We start from the raw sequence: 24229 nt of genomic DNA on the forward strand, positions 1-24229 counted from the left end.
TATGGAAAATTAAAACAAAGAGGAGTCAACTGATTATTGGAGCATTTGAACTAATCCCTAATGCCATTAATGAACAGTTCAAGAACACGTTAGCATGCAAGAGAACACAACCAGTGACCACCAGAAGTCAGCGATCTCAGGCACTGAAAGAATTTTAGAGAAAGTCAAAGGAAAATGAGTGCATTTAAGAACCTAAATCACAGAAATTCTGCAGACAGTTTAACAAAACCCCTGAAGACCAAATCAATAGAGTCACTTTGAGACTGGAATTTAATGGTGCTATTGTGATAGGCAGTGGTTACTGCTGTGTCACCTTAACTCTGCAGCCTGGACTGTCTCTCACAATGCTTTGCTAGTGACAAGCAGCAAACCTCTGCAGGCGCTGTTATCACTCAGTACGACAGCATGTGGTGCCCCATACCCAGCCAAATTGCATGAATGCTCCCTGAGCCACTCAGAAATCACACAGAGAAAGACATCAGCAAATTTCCCAGCTCACAGCCTTGTAACCCTGGAATACAGAAGCCAGACTAGTATAAATTCATTACCCAATCCACCTCCGCCTTAATGTGGCGAGAACAAACACTAGCCATTGTAAACTGAACTGAGATTTCCCAAGAACTTCAACCAAAATACACTATTTTAGGTAAAATATAAAACAGATTTATTAACTACAGAAAGATAGATTTTAAGTGATTATAAATTATAAGTATAGAGATCATGGTTACTGATGAGTTCATTTTTCATATTAAGAAAGGTGGGATCATGTCTCCACCTTTATCAACTGCATATTCTTACTCAAACTAACAGACCAGTGATCCCTCCTTTTTCATGTTAATGTCTGACACCAGAATAAGAGAACTGTTCCATTAGGGCTTTTGGAATTGTCACACCCTTTATTGAGAAATCTGACATCAAAGACTTAGCAGCAGAAAGTCTTAAAACCCCAAGGCTGGGATCAGTCAAGCGAGAAAAAGGAGAGTGATTCAATAATCTATTATAATCTATTCAATAATCTGACTGAACTTTTGATTGCTGCTGTTCCTGGAAATAATGCTTCTGCCTTCCATTTTGAATTTGTGCCTCTATCTAAACTTCCTGACTGCAGTTCAATAACCTGCAGACTTTCTAGGATAGCCTGTGTGTATATAGGTTTTGCTATGGCAAGAGTGCGGTCAAAGTATCTAAAGCAGGGGTCTCAAAGTCCTGGCCCGTGGGACATCTGTGGCCCAAGAACCTCCCCAATGTGGCCCGCGAAGGAGAGACACATGCAGACATGCTGCTTGCCGCCCCTTGCAGCTCCCATTGGTTGGGGGAGAGGGACAGAGATGGACATCACTAGTCACTGGGCAGAGTCAGCCATGGAGGCAGCATCATTAGTTGCTGGGCAGAGTCAGTCATGGAGGCAGCATCACTTTTTTCCATAATGAATATAATCAAGTCAAAATTCTGAACACAACTACCTGGCAAATACTAAAAACTGTCTGGCAGGTGAAGAATTGTATAAAGTTCTGTGACAGTTTTATTATTTCTAAGAAATTTGAAATAAAAAAATACAATATAAACATTTTCTTTTCTGAACACCATCTTCAGTGACATTATTGGCCTGCTGGGAGGATTTGAGGACTGGCACTGACCCTAGGGTAAATCCCTGATCTATATGGATATGCTAATAAACTTATAGTTGTCAGAACTGCTTTACTTACACATTGCAGCAAATATACTGTTGGGGTCAATTTCTGTTTAAACTGAATCTATACTATTTGTTCTTGTGGAGTTTTATAAGGGCAGTTAATATGATGATTTGTTTTAATAGTACTGCAGATGATTAAGAAGAAGAAAAGAGCACCTCAAAAGCTCTTTGTAAATTCTGGGAGTATACAAGGGGTCCTGATTATCATTTGCCCTTCCTTTGGCTTGTTTAATGGCTGCAGAATACTTCTTAATGTTTTGTAAGAGATTAAGAAGGATAAGATAATAAATTACTGCCAGGTATGCATTTCTATGTGACTGCAACTGAATGAATGTGTTTTCTCAGAATACTGTCTGTGTGCTCATCATCTGTATGCACTTGTGTTTATAGACCTAGATTTGTCGTGTGTGCTTCTTATGTGGATGGGGATGGGCTTGTGGAATATAGTGAGGGTATAGGTTTCAGATTAGCAACCATGTTAGTCTGTATTCTCAAAAAGAAAAGGAGTACTTGTGGCACCTTAGAGACTAACAAATTTATTTGAGCATAAGCTTTCGTGAGCTACAGCAGTGAGGGTATATTTATAGACAATGCACTTCAAAATGAAACCACTATTTAATTATCTGGGATGGCCGCTGTTGGGGTGGGGAGATATGCAGCCATCATTCTTTGACTGAAGAAGACATAATTGTGCATGGGCTTCCTCTGTAGTTTTTCTTGCGTAGCCTGATAATTTTGCCTCCAAAAGCTTCAAGAAGCAAAATTTATGAGTTGACTATGTGTAAGAACAGTATAACTTTGTATATGTTTGTTTGAAAACTAAGCCTGACAAACTACAGCCTTACTAAACCAATATATTGTCTCATTTTGAAAACCCTTCAAAGAACTCCATATTTGTGTTAGAGATATAATTTCCTCTTACAGATTTCTCTGACGATTATAGAATTTGTTGCATCCTGTAGCGGGGTGGTTACCCCACTCCAGCTTAGAAGGGGTTAAAAGCCAGCCCTTGGAGAGGGCTGGGGCCTAGAGAAAAGCCTAGGCTGATCGGGGAAACAGCCACAGCTGACTGGGGCCATACCCCAATCAGTCCACAGCTGGGTGTATAAAAGGGCTGTGAGCCAGGAGCTCAGGCAGAGTCTCTCTCTCTAGCAATGGAGAGAGAAGGGCCTGGGCCTGGGCCTGGGCCTGGGCCTGGGCCTGGGCCTGGGCCTGGGCCTGGGCCTGGGCCTGGGCCGCTCCAGCTCCAGCTCCAGCTCCAGCTCCAGCTCGGAAAACCCCCAGGCTGCAGGCCTTGCTAAAGGCACGGCACGGCACGGCACGGCACGGCACGGCACTGGGGATATGCAAAGAAAGCAGGTCCTAACCTCTTGCTGATGATGAGTGGTTTACAAACTGCAGTCTGCCCCAGTGAGCGGGGGCTAGATGGTGACTGCAGTAGCCACTGAGGCAAGGTGGGGATAGAGGGTTGGGGGTTCCCCTGGGTGGGGAGACCCAGATTGTGGGTTACTGCTGGGGGCAGAATGCTGACATAGAGGGGCACTGGGGTCCATGAGGGACATGGGAGCCAGGGGCTGCCAAGACACTGGCCTGTAGAGGGCGCTCTGGGCTGGAAGAGCTATTTCCCAGGATGACCAGCAGGAGGCACCGTGTCAGTGAGTCTTACCTCGCTATACACCCTTATACATTTTAAATTTTTTTGTACCATGATTCCAGCTAGAACAGATTGTAGTGCTTAATAACCTGAATTTAGTAAAAAGAAAAGGAGTGCTTGTGGCACCTTAGAGACTAACATTTATTTGAGCATAAGCTTTCGTGAGCTACAGCTCACTTCATCGGATGCATTTTTCTTTTTGCGAATACAGACTAACACTAAAATTCTGAAAGCTGAATTTAGTATTTTCATATAAAACAAGTGGAACACTGAACCATCACATCAGTGTTAATAGAAATCAAATCCTTTTAAGATATTCAAGTTGGTCACCTGAAAATTGAAGCACCCAGCACCTTACTCTTAGAAATCTTGGCCTATATTCTAACATACATTTGGAAAGAGATGTGACACTTTGGGGGTGCAACCCAAACCAGTTAGGGGTTGTTACCACCTCCCTTATAACCCTGGTTGTTTCTGTGCTGTGCAGCTTGGGATCAGAGTCCTGAAACCAGCAGATCTTTGTGTAATAAAAACAAAGATATTTAAGTGATATAGCATAGAGGGAATTTGGATAAAAATGGTTACAAACAAAAGTAAAAATATACTTCTAAGACTAATCCTCAAATTAAAAATTAGACTCTTTTGCTCAAAGTTTTCTTACTAGAGTCATTCTTCCAGTGTGGCTGTCCCATCTTTAGCCAGGACCCAACACATGGTGCAGTGCAAATGCTCAAGCATGGGCTTGGAAACATCAAGCCCAGGTCCCACAAACCCAGACCTAGGGTATGTCTATATGGAAAAAACAAAACAAAAACCCACGGCAGTGAGTCTCAGAGCCTTGCTCTACAGATTCCTCATAGGACTTGTGCTACTGCATTAAAAATAACTGGAGTGGCCAAACTTACTGACCTTCCAAGCTGCAGATGACAATCCTCAGAAGTTTGAGGACTGGGGTGTGCTTGCAGGGGCTTGGGGTTTCAGTCCTGTGGGGAGTGCCTCACATGGCTGAAACCCCAAGACCCCCTCCCTGCTGGGCAGAAGCCAGAGAAGATGTGTGTGTGGGAGAGCAAGTGGGGGGGATCAGATTTTTGTCAGGTTTGCTGGCCCCACTTGGTCCGATGGTGCTGCAGGACTCCCTCCCTGCATAGCAGCTGCTAGAGCCTGCAAACTCAAAGCTGCAGCATGGGGAGAAGCAGCAGCAAACAGCTGGTCGCTGCAGGGAGAGCTGCTGCTTCTTCCCATAAGCTGCAGGGAGGGGCCACTGATAGTAAGAGGGAGGTATGCCTGCAGGGGCATGTGCCAAGCTGTGTGTGTGTGTGGAGGGGCATCTTTAAATTGTGCCTCCCCTTAGCAGGTACCAGTTGTCTCTGGCAGAAGTCCCTAGCTTCACCACCCCACCGCAAGGCAGAAGCCCCAAGCTCTACCCTCCCCCCCACCTTGGTAGGCAGAGAATGGGGGAGGGGAGCTCTGCGAGCTGCACTTTAACTGTAAAAGTGCCGCATGTGGCTCATAAGCCATGGTTTGGTCACCCTGGTGTATATGTTCTGGCCTGGCTTCTGAAGCCCAAGGAGAGGGGTGGGCTTCAAAGCCCGAGCTCCAATCCAAGCCAGATCATCTACAGGGCTACTTTTAGCACTGTAGCAGGAGCCCTTTGAGCCTGAGACTGCAGAGCCAGACTGTAAGACCCACTGCTGAGAGTTTGTTTTTTTGGGGGGTGGGGTAGAGGGAGGTGTTACCTTAAGCGTGCAGTGCAGACATACCCTAAAGAACAGAGCCTTTTGTAGCTTCATAGGACACAGAAGCTTAAAGACATCAAGAAAAAGTTATCTTAGCAACTCATGAATTTACTGATGTAAACTCATACTTTTGATCTCATTGGAACATTTGCTTTGCAAGATTACTGTTCACCCATTTCTACAAGTTGGACTTTCTGGAAATAAAAAGAAAAAAAGGGAGGAAAAAAGGACAGATTCTAGAGAATACTGGAAAAAAAAACAACAACCATGTTAACATCAAGCATTTCAGCCCCAATTATAGCTTACAAAGCTATAACATATGTAATCATGTAATATGAGTGGATAAGAAGCATCACATAAAAGTGAACATAGAATACCAGAAACAAGACACAAGCTACATTGCTTTACATCCTAAATAATAAAGTGAGGCTGCTTTAGTGAAGTATATTATAGTCAATAGTTGGAATCCAATGGAGAAAAATATCTTTAATTTACTCCAATGAAAAACTGAACAAGATGTAATTATTAAGATTGTTTCAAGACACAGTTTAAAATGGATAAACAACCACGCTCATAATTACCCAATACGTGACAACTTCCAAGCACATAAATACCTACAAAAAGCAACTCAAATCCACAGAAACGCTTTAAAGTAATACTCACATTTTAAACCCCACATTTAATTGATTATCACTGATGTCCAGTGACAGTCAAATTCACTAATGTACAGCTATGCAACATTTATCAAAGTGGACTTTTTGAGCTTTTCAGTGATCAGCAGAGATTTTTATTTGGGGGGAGAGAGAGGAAGGGAGGATTCCATAAAAGTCTTGCTGCAAGAATTCTCACTAGTAATCATTGTTTCCCAGACACACTGTCTGCTACCTGGCCTTAATGTTACTTAGGAAGTTAAATTGGATTGCAGACAGAATCCAGTCAGAAAGGAAAAGTTCAGTGGCTCTTTGCTAATTTAAATGTGCATGTGTGTTTTGTTTTTTAAACAGTTTCTAGCTTCCATTGGCCTTTATATCTTTGTCATACATCCAGTGACTTTCTAGCTCAGTGGGTCTCAAACTTTTTTACTGGTGACCGTTTTCACATACCAAGCCTCTGAGTGCAACCCCTCTTAAATATATTAAAAAGTGTTTTTAATTTATAACACCATTATAAATGCTGGAGGTGAAGCAGGGTTTGACAGCTCGCAACCCCCATGTAATAACCTCGTGACCCCCTGAGGGGTCCCAATCCCCAATTTGAGAACCCCTGCTCTAGCTCATATACAACCTTAATAGGCAATACTACATTGGAGTGCACTTATTGACACAGTGTCACTGAAGTGAATGGCACTACACATTCAAGTATGCACTCACTTATGTGAGTAAAGGTAGCAAAACTGAGCAAAAAATAAAATGTAAAAAAGAAAATATCTCAATCACCTTAATCAGTTTCCAACACACTTTTCTAAAATCGAGTCACAGGTGTTGAACATTTGTCTTCACACTCCCAGTCTTTATTGTCATATACAATTTGTAGGTCTCTGCTTACTGCATCTTCCCCACAGGTAGGCACCTAAATCCATAATGAGTGGTCTGATTTCCAGAGATACTGAGCACTGAGGGCTAGTGTGTTTTCAGGAGCTCTAACAATCAGATCATTTCTATAGATACCCAAGTACGAAGGCAGGTAACTAACTTTAGGCACCCAAGTATGAAAATGTTGGACTCTTATTCTGCTGATCAAGCTTTCTTATTTGCACTCTGTAGAGCTCACTCTCTATCTCTCAGCAGAAATTAGCATACCACTCAGTGATAGAATAAGAGAGGGCTGAACACTTATTATGTCTTTTGGTTTTCTGTGTGCTCCTTTTAAAATTCCCTATATCCATGTATTAGCATTTCAGTAGATTTAATTAAATTCTGTTTTGCAGTAGATAATAGCATCAGAAACATGAATGGAAATCTTGCACATCTAATTTTGCCACTTCTCATCTAACACTAGTCACATTTGAGATTAGTTTTCTTGTCTATTATTTTCAGTGTTAAACAGTATTGGACCATTTTATTATTTTTTAAATCTAATGTTCAAAATCCTGACCTCCTGCTAATTTTTTTCCAAAAAGTCTTCATATTTATATCTCTTGCTCTAATAAGAAAAAAAGTCTGCCTTTGAAAAGTGTTCCTCCAAACTCTCACTCAGTCAGAGTTATAGCTATATGTTCATATTATTGGCATTATTTATTTTGTATCACAATAGCACATTAAGGAGCCAGTAAGGAATCCGGACTCCATTGTGCTAGGAACTGCACAAACACATAACAAAAAGATTGTCCTTGCCCAAAAGAGATTATAGTCTATGCAGGTGGATAAAGTCTTTGGGTCCCATGGTCCCTACTGCTTCTGTGAGTGTAAGGGTTTCCTGGAGGTATGGAAGAATGAAAGAGGAGGGACAGCATATTTGTCCGCTCCATAGTGCCCCTGAACATCATGGAAACTTCCTTCTCAATCGGCAGAGTAATGGGGCAATTTTCACATACTTAATGTGAAGCACATCCTTAAGTGCCTTCCTGAATAAGGGGCAAAATGGGGTTAGCTGTTAAAAAATTACAGATAAAGAATTTACTGTTTTGGAGAAGTTGGAAAATAGAGATCAGAAAAACAGCTGGATAGGCTTTCAGAGGCCGTCCAAATTTCAGTGGCTTCAAGGAGATCATAGCTAAAGCAGGTTTCAGAGTAGCAAGTGAGCTGTAGCTCACAAAAGCTTATGCTCAAATAAATTTGTTAGTCTCTAGGGACCAAAAGTAATCCTTTTCTTATAGCTAAAACAATTTTTAAAAAGTAAATGCGGGTATAACATTTACTTTAATCATATTTTTACTCCATCTTTTCCCCACAGCCATACATAATGGTTGATGGGACATTGTATGCATACATAAAGAGAAGCCTGTAATCAAATTACAACATACATATATATATATATATATAAAAATTATACTGTCAAGCAATTTAAAAAAATCACAATTAATCACGATTAATCGCACTGTTAAACAATAGTAGAACAACATTTATTTAAATATTTTGGATATTTTCTACATTTTCAAATATATTAATTTCAATTACAACACACAACACAAAGTATACAGTGTTCAATTCATATTTCTTTTTGATTACAAATATTTGTGCTATAAAAAACAAATATTTTTACTTTACCTCATACAAGTACTGTAATACAATCTCTTTATCATAAAAGTTGAACATACAAATGTAGAATTATGTACAAAAAAACTGCATTCAAAAATAAAACAATGTAAAACTTTAGAGCCTGCAAGTCCACTCAGTCCTGCTTCTTGTTCAGTCAGTCACTCAGACAAACAAGTTTGTTTACATGTGCAGGAGATAATGGTGCCTGCTTCTTGTTTACAATGTCACCTGAAAGTGAGAACAGGTGTTCACATGACACTGTGGTAGCCGGCATCACAAAATATTTACGTGCCAGATGCATTAAAGATTTATATGTCCCTTCATGCTTCAACCACCATTCCAGAGGACATGCGTCCATGTTAATGATGGGTTCTGCTTGAAAATGATCCAAGGCAATGCAGAACAATGCATGTTCACTTTTATCATCTGCGTCAAATGCCACCAGCAGAAGGTTGATTTTCTTTTTTGGTGGTTCGGTTTCTGTAGTTTCCACATCAGAGTGTTGCTCTTTTAAGACTTCTGAAAGCATGCTCCACACCTCATCCCTCTCAGATTTTGGAAGGTACTTCAGATTATTAAACCTCGGGTCGAGTGCTGCAGCTATCTTTAAAAATCTCACATTGGTACCTTCTTTGCGTTTTGTCAAATTTGCAGTGAAAGTACTCTTAAAACTTATAACATGTACTGGATCATCATCTGAGACTGCTATAACATGAAATATATGGCAGAATGTGGGTAAAACAGCAGGAGACATATTCTCCCCCAAGGAGTTCAGTCACAAATTTAATTAACACGTTATTTTTTAACGAGCATCATCAGCATGGAAGCATGTCCTCTGGAACGGTGGCCGAAGCATGAAAGGGCATACAGATGTTTATCATATCTGACACGTAAATACCTTGCAGTGCCAGCTACAAAAGTGCCATGCAAACGCCTGTTCTCAATTTCAGGTGACATTGTAAATAAGAAACTGGCAGCATTATCTCCTGTAAATATAAACAAACGTGTTTGTCTTAGTGATTGGCTGAACAAGAAGTAGGACTGAGTGGACTTGTAGACTCTAAAGTTTTATCTTGTTTTGTTTTTGAGTGAAGTTGTGTAACAAAAAAATCTACATTTGTAAGTCGCACTTTCACAACAAAGAGATTGTGTTACAGTATTGTATGAGGTAAATTGAAAAATACTATTTATTTTGTTTATCATTTTGACAGTGCAAATATTTGTAATAAAAATAAAATAAAGTGAGCACTGTACACTTTGTATTCTCTGTTGTAATTGAAATCAATATTTTTGAAAATGTAGAAAAACATCCAAAAATATTTAATACATTTCAATTGATATTCTACTGTTTAATAGTGTGACTAAACACATGAGTTACCTGCGATTAATCAACAGTCCTAATATGTATATATTTTTTCCTCATAGTTTGAATTCTTTGGAGTAAGACTCTTGCTCAGATTCTTTATTTTATTGCTCTATTAACTTTTTACTCCCAGGGAGCTTTAAGCAGCGCAAAGATTTGTTTTAAAATCCCTTTTGAGGATTAAGTGTACATCCTGCAAAACATCTGTGGGTCAAGGTCTAAAAATGTGGACTTTTCTTCTTATGTGATAATGTACTACATAAGTAATGATATATGTACAAATGAAAGTGTGGTGAGGACAAAGTTTTCATATACAGTAGCCTCTGGTGAACAGGCGAGAATGTAATTAAAAATGCTCCTGCTGATGGGGAATAAATTGAAATGTCTCCACGCTGAAATGACCTCATCAGAATTTGAATATTTTGAAATTGTATAAGTAAAATGAAATCTGAATTTATTTAATTGACATATATGCAATTCTGTAAATTCAGGTCTTGTTATGGAGTAACTATTTGTTTCTAAATTAAATATTATTCATCATACCACCTTACAACAGCTTAATTTTGAAAATATTACATTTATGTGCTTGTGTGTTAGGTTCTTTTTAATAGTAAGAGCCTGTGTTGAAGTTGTGATGAGTTTAAAGATTTTTAAAAAAATGTAACAGAAGCTATTCTTGTAGGAAAAGTAACAAAGCAACATGTGTTGACTATGCTTCTGTTCAACCTGTAATACTTGTGACATGAAGAACAATGAGGCTGGATTTCCAAGTAAAATGCTTAAGCTCTTGAGAAATGTACCACAATTTCCTTTGCTGGGAAAGGGAATATAAAAATATTGTTCCAGGAAGAAGAAAAAAATATAAGAGTAAAATAATTTCAGAAAATGAACATGATGAATTCCTGTAGAAATGAGATCAGAATTTATAGACAACTAAACTGAAAAGTTTGGACTTCTTATCCATTTTGTATTACAACTTACTGAAGCAAAGCTTTCCAACTTGTAAGTTCTTATAGGTTTATTTTTACTTTATTAAGGTTAAAGGTTTAAAAGACATTGTATTTATTCTGTACTCCCAGATATTGATATATTTCAAGTACTATGCTTTATTCTGCCATGAGTTGTTTGTCTTCCCCAGAGAATCATAAGAATTAACCTTTTAAATGGAGTCTTTCCTCCCTGCAGATCCGTGTTCAAAAAGGTCACAGAGACAACAACCAATGCAGGATTATATGACGTGATTGTATTGGAGTCATACTGCAGATAAGCTGAAAGGGAGCAGCTGAGGAACCCCAGAGACAGTGCAGAGCAACTGGGCTATATTCAGAATTACATGAGGGATTTTGGGTTTCAGAGTGGTAGCCGTGGTAGTCTGTATCAGCAAAAAGAACGAGGAATACTTGTGGCACTAACAAATTTATTTGAGCATAAGCTTTCATGGGCTAAAACCCACTTCATTGGATGCATGCAGTGGAAAATACAGTAGGAAGATAGATACACACACACACACAGAAAATGAAAAAATGGGTGTTGCCATACACACTATAACGAGAGTGATCAATTAAGGTGAGCTATTATCAGGAGGAGAAAAAAATCTTTTGTGGTAATAATCAGGATGGCCCATTTCCAACAGTTGACCAGAAGGTGTGAGTAACAGTGGACGGGGGGGAAATAAGCATGGGGAAATAGTTTTACTTTGTGTAATGATCCATCCACTCCCAGTCTTTATTCAGCCTAATTTAATGGACAGGGAGTCCTTCCTTACCGAGAGCCCCCCAACCTGAAGCAAATACTCACCAGCAACCACACACCATACAACAAAAACACTAACCCAGGAACCTATCCTTGCAACAAAGCCCGTTGCCAACTCGGGCAACTTGTCCACATATCTATTTAGGGGACGCCATCATAGGGCCTAATCACATCAGCCACACAATCAGAGGCTGTTCACCTGCGCATCTACCAATGTGACATATGCCATCATGTGCCAGCAATGCCCCTCTGCCATGTATATTGGCCAAACCAGACAATCTCTACATAAAAGAATAAATCGACACAAATCAGACGTCAAGAATTATAACATTCAAAAACCAGTTGGAGAACACTTCAATCTCTTTGGTCACTCGATTACTGACCTAAAAGTTGCAATTCTTCAACAAAAAAACTTCAAAAACAGACTCCAATGAGAGACAGCTGAATTGGAATTAATTTGAAAACTGGACACCATTAAATTAGGCTTGAATAAAGACTGGGAGTGGATGTGTCATTACACAAAGTGAAACTATTTCCCCATGCTTATTTCTCTTTCCCCCCCCTCACCTCCCCACACTGTTATTCACACCTTCTTGTCAATGGTTGGAAATGGGCCATCCTGATTATCACTACAAAAGGGTTTTTTCTCCTGCTCACCTTAATTGATCATTCTCATTATAGTGTGTATGGCAATACCCATTTTTTCATGTTCTCTGTGTGTATATATCTATCTATCTTCCTACTGTATTTTCCACTGCATGTATCCAATGAAGTGGGTTTTAGCCCATGAAAGCTTATGCTCAAATAAATTTGTTAGTCTTTAAGGTGCCACAAGTACTCCTCATTCTTTTTATGAGAAATTTTGGTTTCTTATGTACAATATTGCAACCAGCTCAAATCTAATACATGGGTGGGAGCTGGGAGATGACAGGTAACTTAATTGGGAAATGATGTGGCTGCTGATTTCATGGTATTCACTGACTAGATAGATAATATAAAAACTTCAATATTATGGTACAACAGATTCCCTGAAAGACAAGTATTGGTGAAACTCTCATTCTAACTGTGAAGGGGACTATCTGTTTTATTACCATTGTAGTATAAATATGTTAAGAGAGTAACGCCAACACAGCTAGACCAGCAATTTATTACTGCTGCTTACTCTCTCCCTCATTTAAGAAAAAAACAGATTTTTCTATTCTGGTCTTCACACATGTAGACTAAAAAAATGTGACTTCACACTGCCCCACAAAGGTCTGTGTTTAAATGGCACAATTAAACCTCAGGTTATATTAAGCTTGCTTCCTGTTTTCAAAAGCTAAGGTCATCCAATCATGGTCTAGAACACATGACCATGTTATTTAGGTCACTAATTTCGAAACTCAAATAATAGCATGAGACAATTCACAAATAGTCTAGAGATTGCTAGTTTGCTTATGCGTGCTACTAATTATTTTCAAATGGCATATACATTTGAGAAAAAAATAGATTGCTTTGTGAATGCTTGAGAAAATATATGATCATGCCATTGACATCTGTGGGCCCAATTCGCAAAAACTCCTATCATCTCCAGCCCAATGAGAAGAGAGGACAAGAAACTATGTTTGAAAACTTGTGGCAAGGAAAGTTTCAGATCAATCTTACAGACACAGGTAGCTGTCTCAGCAAGTTCTGATACAATCATTATTCTTTACATTTCTTTACCCCCAAATGTGGTCCACATAGCAGTCCCATTCTTTCTCTCACCATTCTCTCTTGAAACACCATGGAAAAGCAGGCACGTTGCGTAATGTTGTATGTTTAGAATTATTTTATTTTTCTAATGCCTGCATTACTTCTTCCCCTATATATTATCTCCATAGTTACAGTAAGTGTATTTCTTCATGACTATGTGAAATAGAAAGATGGATCTGAATGTTGACTTGTCTCTTCTTCCATCAGCACTATTTCCTGCTTTTATTTACTATGGCCTTTTCATGTAAACAGTGGGGCTATTCAAAGAATTTGGTACTACTGCACATAAGTAAAGATATCAAAATCTAGCTCTTTAGAATTACTGAAAATGCTCTGGTTGGGAAGAAAAAAATCAAGAAAAAAACAGCAGCATTTTTGGCTGTTCTCTTTAGCTAACCACAGTCCAAATCATCCTTGGTAATGGCAATCTTCAGAGAAGCATAATGTTACAAATCATATGACTTGCTTCCAGAACTACAGAAAAGCATAATGTTACAAATGAGAAAATATTTTTAATCTTCCAGGATTATGGCCAGGGCCGCAGGAAGATGTCAATTGTTTAACATTTTTGCTAGATACACATCAGTGGTTTACATGAAGTTTATTTTTGAATGAAACATGTTAAGTCACCGGCAGCCAATGGAACTCCATCATGGTTGGAATAATGTCCCAGAGAAGTTCCTCAGAGTTAATGCTGTCTTAGCTGGTGTCATTTTTGAATTTCAAGAAAGAAGTTATACAGAACAGCAAAAAGCATTTCTATGGGATGTACCTTTGACAACTTGTCACTGAAAAATGAAAACATGGCTTCTGTCTGGCAAGGCTGAAGAATATTGAAATTAAGCAAATGCAGAGAGTAATACAAGCAGTTTGAATAACTTATGTAATAGGTGATAAGGGGAAAAAAACAAAAGGATTCTCTTTGAAATAAGCCCTTTCCAACTGACTTAGGCAGAACAATTTAAAGGGAGTCCCAGATACAAGGCAGTAATATGAAAAAAACAACTAACAACTTAACATCAAATGTAATGTCATCAACATCCAAGATTGTTAAATTTACATCCATGCAGGTGTTACAGCTGACAGTTTATGAGCTAAGTTGCTTAAGTTTTCAAAACATATTTCAGAGCCACAGTCTAAAGTACTTTAGTTAGAATTCATTTCCCACATTACAGGGAATTACAATACAATGCATTTTATTTTGTTTCTTTGGTAGGAAGAATGGATGTTTTTTGTAGAATAAATCAAAAAGGCTGAGGATACATTAGAAGTAAAATAAGCACATATTTTAGTTACTTATGATGTCAAAGCAGACACCTGTTTCTTCAAGTAATCTTAACACCTCATTCACCCCCACACACACAGTTGCACACACACTTCACAGAAACATCCACACCTCTACGCATCTCTCATTGTAGTGAGCTGTAGCTCACGAAAGCTTATGCTCAAATAAATTCGTTAGTCTCTAAGGTGCCACAAGTAATCCTTTTCTTTTTGAGAGTAGCAGTTGTGTTAGTCTGTATCTGCAAAAAGAAAAGGAGTACTTGTGGCTCCTTAGAGACTAACAAATTTATTTGAGCATAAGCTTTCGTGAGCTACAGCTCACTTTATTGGAGTGAAGAACGAATAGTTTTGAAGAGTTGTCACTGTTGAAAGAATAATAAAAATTCCAATCCAGACTGCCCCACAGAAATTATTCAGCAGGTGACACAGCTGAAGCAGCTACTGTTTAAAAAAAAACAGATACAGTGTCAGGACAAGTGTTCATACAGTATCCTTTTGCTCATTCAGGACAGTCCTTGTTGCTTCCCATATGAAGTGACTGGTATGGAAAAAGTGAGACTTGGCCTTGAATAATAAAATATTAGCTTGACTGCTTTTAACTTACCACCACATGTGAAAAGCCCACTGTGATGGGTTGGGTCACAGAAACCCCCTTGAAACTGCCACCTGATGTGCTGAGACTACCTCTGAGCCCGTTTTCCCTGACAGCTTGGGACTTCAGTACCCTTTCTTGTTGAGCCAGACATGCTAGCCTGCTGCAAATACAGACCCAGATCTGAACCACATCCCCCACAAGCTGCAGGCTTAACTGAAAACAGCTTAAGAAGTGCTCCGGTCTCCAACACCCAGATACCGAGTTCCCTGTTAAACCCCAATTAAATCCGTTTTACTCTGTATACAGCTTATACAAGCAGGGGTGGCAGGTTTGTAGAAATTTTGGTGGTGCCCAGAACGCACCCCTGTGCAAACTCTGCCCCCCCACCTGCCCAAGGCTAAGGGAGGGAGTTTGGGTGTGAGAGGAGGTCTGGGGTGCAGGCCCTAGGCTGGGGCAGGGGATTAGGGTGCAGGGTTCAGGCTCTGGGAGGAAGTTTGGGGGTGAGAGGGGGTGCAGAGGGAGGGGGTGCAGGGGTGAGGGCTGTGGGGTGTGGCTGCAGATGAGGGTTTTGGGGTATGGGAGGCGCTCAGGGCAAGAGTAGGGTTGTAGGGGGTGAGGGCTCTGTCCGGGGCTGGGAATGAGGGGTTTGGGGTGTGGGAGGGGCTCACAGTGAGAGTAGGAGTGTGGGGAGTGAGGGCTTTTTCTGGGGTTTGGGGGGTTAGAGAGGCTCAGAGCTGGGGTAGAGGGTTGGAGTGCAGGGGGATGAGGGCTCTGTTTGGGACTGGAGATGAGAGGTTTGTGGTGTTGGAGAGGCTCAGCGCTAAGGCAGAGGGGTGGAGTGCAGGGGATGAGGGCTCTGGCTGGGACTGGGGATAGTGTGTTGGGGGTTGGCTCAGGGCTAGGGTAAAGGGTTGAGGGTGTTGGGGGGGGTTGAAAGCTCTGGCTGGGGGTGTGGGCTTTGGGGATGGGGCAGGGCTGGGGATGAGTTTGGGGTGCAGGCAGGCTGCTCTGGGACAGGGACCAGAGAGGAGGACTCCCACCAGCCCTTTCCCTGCCAGCAGCAACAAGCTCTGGGGGAGAAGCCCCCCCTTTCCCACCCTCTAAGCAGCATACTCACTCCCACCACTGTCATTGCATGTGCTCCTAGGACCCCTCTCAGTTCCAGGAATCTCCTTCGCCTCCCGCATGGTGAGTGCCGGGGGTGCTGCGTGCACCTCCTCCCCTGCTGTTGCCCCTGACTGTAGCCTCACTGGGGGTGAGGGATGGGGCTGCCTCCTTGCCCAGCATGGGACAGGAGTGGTGACTGCGGGCGAGGAGGTCGCCTGTGCTGGTGGAGGGTCTTGCCGGAAAAGGGAAGGGTCTGAGGTGGAAGGGCAGGCTCAGTCAGTCTGCCCTGGCAGTGGAGGTGTGGGGTACTAGGACCCTATAGCAGCAGTTGCTGCAGGGAGGCAGCTTAAAGCTGCACAGAAGAGGCAGAGGCAGGGATGCTCTGCTCCAGGGCCTGGGAAGTCACTCAGGGGAGGAGCAGGGGGGTGGCAGGTGGGGCTGTGGAGGAAACCTGGCCTCAAATATTGGTGGAGCTGAGCCCCTGGGCTCTGAATATTGCTGGTGCTAAGGCACCACAAGGAGATATAACTCGCCACCCCTGTATACAAGGTAAACTCATAAATTGTTCACCCTCTATAACACTAAAAGAAAAGGAGTACTTGTGGCACCTTAGAGACTAACAAATTTATTTGAGCATAAGCTTTCGTGAGCTACAGCTCACTTCATGCATTCAGATGCATGCAGTGGAAAATACATTGGGGAGATTTTATATACATAGAAAACATTAAACAATGGGTTTTATTATACACACTGTAACAAGAGTGATCAGGTAAGGTGAGCTATTATGAGCTGGAGAGCAGGGGGGTGGGAGGGTGGGAGGAAACCTTTTGTAGTGATAATCAAGGTGGGCCATTTCCAGCAGTTGACAAGAACATGTGAGGAACAGTGTGTGTGGGGGGGGAAGGGGGGTGGAAATAAACATGGGGAAATAGTTTTACTTTGTGTAATGACACATCCACTCCCAGTCTTTATTCAAGCCTAAGTTAATTGTGTCCAGTTTTCGAATTAATTCCAATTCAGTGGTCTCTCACTGGAATCTGGACAGTCTACATAAAAGAATAAATGGACACCAATCTGATGTCAAGAATTATAACATTCAAAAACCAGTCAGAGAACACTTCAATCTCTTTGCAATCTATCGATTACATACCTAAAAGTGGCAATTCTTCAACAAAAAAAACTTCAAAAACGGACTCCAACAAGAGACTGCTGAATTATATTATTATTATGTATTATTTTTATATCTGAATTATTAACTTCTGATATAAAAATGGTGCATGCATACGAATAGGATTAATACATGCAGTAAAACATAACCTTTGCAAAGATATGTTACATGGCATATCTAGCATAAAACATATTCCAGTTATTTTTGTAAAGCATTATGGAGTGCAACATCACACCCATCATCTATCCTCTAAAGCCTGGATGTTGTAATATAGGAATGTATAAAACTCTTGAGTTTTGTACTGCCAGTGACTTGAAGACAAGACCTTAGTTTCCAACTCACTTTCAGGTACCATAGTCTATGAAGGCCTAAAATGAATAAAAATTTAGGATAACTCCCAGCCTGTGATCCTCTGCTGAATATAATTTACTCCTTGTAGGAAGGTGCGTGATTTGAATCATTCATCATGTTGAACTTCTTCAAAGTGGTGGCATGCAAAATTCTTATTGGCAGCACAGATCCTAATCTTAATATTAATTCATATAGGTACAAATCCTCATTATATTTATGTCAATAGCAAAACTCTCATTGACTTCAGAGGGGGGGATTTGACTCATAATGATTTGCTATATGAAGCGTATTCAGTCAGCTGGTAAAGCATCTAGAGTCAATGTAAATTATTAGAAGAAAAATATGAGGCATTATCCAGTTGGAGACTATGTATATGGATGGACAGAATCATTTAGAAATGTGGAAGAAAGAACAGTTTCAGTAGTGCGTCACAAGTAAAAAATAAAATATTGCTGGCCACTGCAGCTCACTTGCCCTCTTATAAAATGCAAGGAGTCTACTACGAAACCTGATAACAAAAAGTTTTCAGTTATGCTACAAACACTAAAGTACAAAGGGTCCCTTTTTCAGGTACTTGTTCATACTAACAGGTTCCTATTAATCTTTTTTGAATTTCCTCGGGAGCTATATAACTCATTGCGTATGGCACAAATGTAACCATAGGGTGTTTCATGTATGCATGATTGGCTTAGCAATGGGTAGGTGAAAAGCTTTATGGATTATTCCATAGTGCTTGATATCCCTCATAAGCAGATTTCGGTATGACTGCAGTTTAGAATCTCTCTTTACCCTGGGGAGAATTGAGTTTGAAATGTGTGAACTGAACCAGATGATATGGACATCCCTCTCCCCGAAACATTTTTACTCAGGCACATAGCTTTCTTCTCTGACAACTGGGAAACAAATGAGTTGGCTCTTACTTCTCAGGAAAAGGACTTAGGAAGAGGACATGCCATATCACAATGAAAATACATAAACAGTTCAAGCAGTGCACAACATCATGATCACTGCAAGCTCAAAACTTCAATGTTTATTGCTCAGAGACTATTATTTGTGATATGTGTTATGGAATTTCTGTATATGTCCAACATTTAGGAGATATTCTACTTCTTGTAACTACCATACATTATGTATAGCTATACAAAGTAAAAGTTAATATTCACTGGTTTATAATACACTTTGGATTCTTACATCCTTGTGGTGAGTATTCCAGAAATATCTAGGAACAGAAAGAAAATAAGTAGTTAACAAAGACATGATTAGAAAAAGGCCAAGAATCAAATCTTGATCCATTCATAGGATAATTATCCTCTAATAAACTAAATAAGTAGCTGAGGCTGCTGAAATTATACTTATGGGACTCTTAGAACACTCCCAATAATTGCTGAGAAAGGAGGGAGATGTTAGATCAACAAAGGTGAAGAAAAAAAGACAAAAGGAGATGTGGGAGAGTTATGGATCCTACATATGAATAGAGTCAATGAAACCTGACCCAACAATGAAAAAATCTGTTTCTTTTTGTTTTTGTTTTTTTGTTGAAGACCAGGAAATGGGCCATCTGAACAGGGTAAAGGCATTTCTTCACTGTTGTTCTTTTGATAATAAAGAAAAACACTTAAAACAGAATATGTACAGTGCATACATTTGATGTCACTGGAAGCCTAGACTAACATGTGCCCAGGTGTACACATGCAACATCCTAATCTCTGTAATAAAAAAACAATATATAAAAAAGTCAAGAAATAGTGGATTTACATTGAAACCAGAAGAGCTCAAGAGACACTTTATATATATGGTCAACTAAGCAAGTAAATATATGTTCCTAAAGAAGTTGGTGGAATCAATACTTTTAGATACCTCTAAGTCTTAATAACCTTCTTAAGTCATTTGACTTGTAGAAGAGAGGGAGGCAGATGTGCAGGATTTACTACATATTCCTTCCATCTCACACAATTCAAATTCTACCAAACATTGTGTGCTAATATTGAATATTAATAAATGAGTGTCCCCCAGTGATTTTTTATGAAAATTATAATACTTTCAGACTATAGTCAGTTTGTTAGTGATAACACACTACCTTATATATTGACAGAATTTGGTGAACTAAGAACCAGATTCTGCTACTCTTACTCACATTGAGAAGTAGTACTCACAGCAAATAGTCTCTATTCCCCTTCCCCCAGTAGTTCTACTAATGTGATACCCATTATGAGCAAAGGTAGCAGAATCGGATCCTAAGTTAACTGAACTAATTTTAAAAGACTGTACATAGGTGAGAATATTTTTTTAAAAATAAGCATGTGTAAGTCAGGGGCCACATTATCAAAACTTAAGTTTACATTGCAAAATATTTGTTAAAACAGAGTATAACCATTTAGCTAAGTTTTTTCTTTTGCTATAATACGGTTTAATGGTTTCTATGGTTCCTGTTTAGGTATATTCTGCTATGACTGACAGCTAATTTTCTAAACTGGGCACACCTTCCCCTTTATTTAGCACTGAGTGACAAAGACAGCATGTGCCTGGTAATACCCAGAAGAGCTATAGAGCACAAGCTTTAGTCAGTGAAAAACATTGCCATGAAATCTGGATGTTTAAGTTAGTAGCACTCCAGGTCACTAATAGATTGAAATGGCAAAACAAATCTTTAAGTCTTTAACTGTTCTAAATGCTCAGTGGGAGGAAAGGTTAACATGCCATGAGTAGAAGATCTTTGAGGAGCAAGGGATAAGATTGTTTTAAGAGAGCAAATCCTTTCATTTATGAGAAATGAAGCCAGTTTAACATACTTTCATAGAATCATAGAATACTGGGTTTGGAAGAGACCTCAGGAGGTCATCTAGTTCTATCCCCTGCTCAAAGCAGGACCAACACCAACTAAATCATCCCAGCCAAGGCTTTGTCAAGCCAGGCCTTAAAAACCTCTAAGGATGCATATTCCACCACCTCCCTAGGTAATCCATTCCAGTGCTTCACCATGCTCTTAGTGAAATAGTGTTTCCTCCTATCCAATCTAGACCTCCCAAACTTCAATTTGAGACTATTGCTTCTTTTTCTATCATCTGCCACCACTGAGAACAGCCTAGCTCCATCCTCTTTGGAACACCCCTTCAGGTAATTGAAGGCTGCTATAAAATCCCCCCCCCTTCTCTTCTGCAGACTAACTAACCCCAGTTCCCTCAGCCTCTCCTTGTAAGACATGTGCCACAACCCCCTAATCATGTCCGTTGCTCTCTGTTGGACTCTCTCCAATTTATCCACATCCTTTCTGTAGTTGGGGGGGACCAAAACTGGACACAGTACTCCAGGTGTGGCCTCACTAGTGCTGAATAGAGGGGAATAATCACTTCCCTCGATCTGCTGGCAATGCTCCTACTAATACAGCCCAATTTGCCATTGGCCTTCTTGGCAACAAGGGCACACTGCTGACTCATATCCAACTTATTGTCCACTGTAATCCCCAAGTCCAGTTCTGCAGAACTACTTCTTAGCCAGTCGGTCCCCAGCCTGTAGTGGTGCATGGGATTCTTCCTTCCTAAATGCAAACTCTGCACTTATCCTTGTTGAATCTCATCAGATTTCTTTTGGCCCAATCCTCCAATTTGTCTAGGTCACACTGGACCCTATCTGTACCCCACCTCCGTACAATTAATCCCCTCATCCAGATCATTGATAAAGATGTTGAACAAAACTGGCCCCAGGACTGACCCCTGGGGCACTCTGCTTGACAACTAGACATTGAGCCATTGATCACTAATCGTTGAGCCCGATAATCTAGCCAGCTTTCTATCCACCTTATAGGCCATTCATCCAATCCATACTTAATTTGCTGGCAAGAATACTGTGGGAGACAGTATCAAAAGCTTTGCTAAAGTCAAGATATATCACATCCACTTCATTCCCCATATCCACCTTCAAATACTACACAGCACATGTCCATAACCGTCTTTGCTTAAATAATTAGTGTATAGTATGTTAAAAACTGTGGAATTGGAAGGATCACTACTAGATAAAGAAAGTTCTTTGGGCCAAATTAGGTTTTCCTTACACATATTGGTGAGAATTTACATGAGTGCAGATAAAGAAAGTTCCATTGACTGCATTGGAAATACACTAGTAACTGCTCACCAATGAAAATAAAAGGGCTCACAATGGGGCCCTTTGAGTCCAATAGGTTCAAATGAGACTTTAATCCATTTTAAAGAAAGGTGAAAAATAAGTCATCATCCTCATTCTACATTAACAAAATAACCAGACAACCCGTTTTTAGGATGACTTGGGTTGTTGTCAGTTGTGGAAAGTTCAGCAAACAAAAGACAGAAAAGCTTTCTTACATGAGGACTTCCTTGAGGCCCAGCAGTACCTAAATGTATTGAGTGTTACAAACACCATATCATGATGAAGCCAGCAGACAAAGGGGGCTCCTTTGCAGCCCTCAATCATGATGACTACACTAATGAGGCCAACTGTCAAGGTTCCTTCCCCACTCTGAACTCTAGGGTACAGATGTGGGGACTTGCATGAAAGCCCCCTAAGCTTATTTTTACCAGCTTAGGTTAAAACTTCCCCAAGGTACAAACTATTTTACCTTTTGCCCTTGGACTTTATTGCTGCCACCACCAAGCATCTAACAAATATATAACAGGGAAAGAGCCCGCTTGGAAACATCTTCCCCCCCAAAATCCTCTCCAAACCTTACACCCCCTTTCCTGGGGAAGATTTTATAAAAATCCTCACCAATTTGCGTAAGTGAACACAGACCCAAACCCTTGGATCTTAAGAACAATGAATAAATAATCAGGTTCTTAAAAGAAGAATTTTAACTGAAGAAAAAGTAAAAGAATCACCTCTGTAAAATCAGGATGGTAAATACCTTACAGGGTAATCAGATTCAAAACATAGAGAATCCCTCTAGGCAAAACGTTAAATTACAAAAAGACACAAAAACAGGAATATACTTTCCATTCAGCACAGCTTATTTTATCAGCCATTTAAACAAAACAGAATCTAACACATATCTAGCTAGATTATTTACTAAGTTATAAGACTTCATTCCTTTTCTGTTCCTGGCAAAAGCATCACACAGACAGAGAGAACCTTTGTTTCTCCCCCCACTCCAGCTTTGAAAGTATCTTGTCTCCTCATTGGTCATTTTGGTGAGGTGCCAGCAAGGTTATCCTAGCTTCTTAACCCTTTACAGGTGAAAGGGTTTTTTCCTCTGGCCAGAAGGGATTTTAAAGGTGTTTACCCTTCCCTTTATATTTATGACACGAACAAACAAATCTCTGACACCACTACTAAAAAAGAACTCAAAGATCCCTCACCTCTATTTACCCAAGAACTTAAGGATATCATCAAATTCTTCTCCACAAACTCCAAGGGAAACTCTACAAATTCATCTCCCATGAACCAACCCCAGGGACCTTCTACATGCTTCCCAAGATACACAAACAAGGAAACCCAGGCCAACCCATTATCTCTGGCCATGGCACTCTTACTGAAGGAATATCAGAATGCTGAAAAACCATCCTCAAACCACTCACCATGCAAAGAGCCATCTTCTTCCAGGATAAAACTGACTTCCTCTACAAATTATGCAATATTAACTACCTCTCTTGAGACACCATCCTTGCCACCATGGATGTCATTTCCACATACACCAGCATGACTCACAATGACAGCAGAGCTGCCTGCCTCAAATATTTTCAGGACAATGGACAACCCTCAAATATCCATTCCAAACACATGTCCAAACTCATCCATTGCATCCTCACTCATAACAATTTTACATTCAACAACAAATACTTTGTCCACACCATGGGAACAGCCATTGGTACTAAGATGGTTCCTCAATATGCCAACCTCTTTGTGGGCCACCTTAAAGAATAATTATGGGACAAATGCACAACTAAACTAATGATATACCTGAGATACATCAATTATATTTTCATCCTCTGGATAGATGGCTTAAACTCCATCATAGATTTTTAGCACAACTTGAACAACCACCACACATTCATTAAACTCTCTCTGGGACACTCTCACATTACCACTAGCCTCCTTGACGCCACAATCAGCTTCAACAATAGAACCCAATAGAAATTCAAGAAACCCACAGATCACCACACCTACCTTCATAGATCCAGTAACCACCTCAAACACATCAATAAATCTTTTATCTACGCCCAGGTACTCAGATATCACAGGTTTCAGAGTAGCAGCCGTTAGTCTGTATCCGTAAAAAGAAAAGGAGTACTTCTGGCACCTTAGAGACTAACAAATTTATTTGAGCATAAGCTTTCGTCAGATGCGCTCCGAAAGCTTATGCTCAAATAAATTTGTCAGATATCACAGGATATTCTCTGACGGGAAAGTCTGGGACATACAGTTTAACGCACTTAAAACCATCTTCACCAAACAAGGACACTCTACCAGATAAGTGGATCACATCATGGAATGGGCCACCCAAATACCCCAAGAGAGCCTGTTTCAATACAGAAATAAAACCCCATCCAACTGCACACACCTGTTATCACTTACCACCCCACACTGGAACCCATATACGGCATCATCAAATAGCTACAACCCATACTTG

General features: G+C 40.2%; 1 long non-coding RNA gene across 1 annotated transcript; it reads left to right on the forward strand.

Annotated features, from left to right (window-relative positions):
* Nucleotides 1-310: 310 nt before the first annotated feature.
* Nucleotides 311-24068, forward strand: LOC122458462. The gene is made up of 3 exons (XR_006278519.1): nt 311-505; nt 6781-6788; nt 24057-24068. It is a non-coding gene; the product is annotated as an uncharacterized LOC122458462 (long non-coding RNA).
* Nucleotides 24069-24229: the final 161 nt, after the last annotated feature.

Source organism: Dermochelys coriacea, chromosome 2 (assembly GCF_009764565.3).
Source record: "Dermochelys coriacea isolate rDerCor1 chromosome 2, rDerCor1.pri.v4, whole genome shotgun sequence".
NCBI classification, from domain to species: domain Eukaryota; kingdom Metazoa; phylum Chordata; order Testudines; family Dermochelyidae; genus Dermochelys; species Dermochelys coriacea.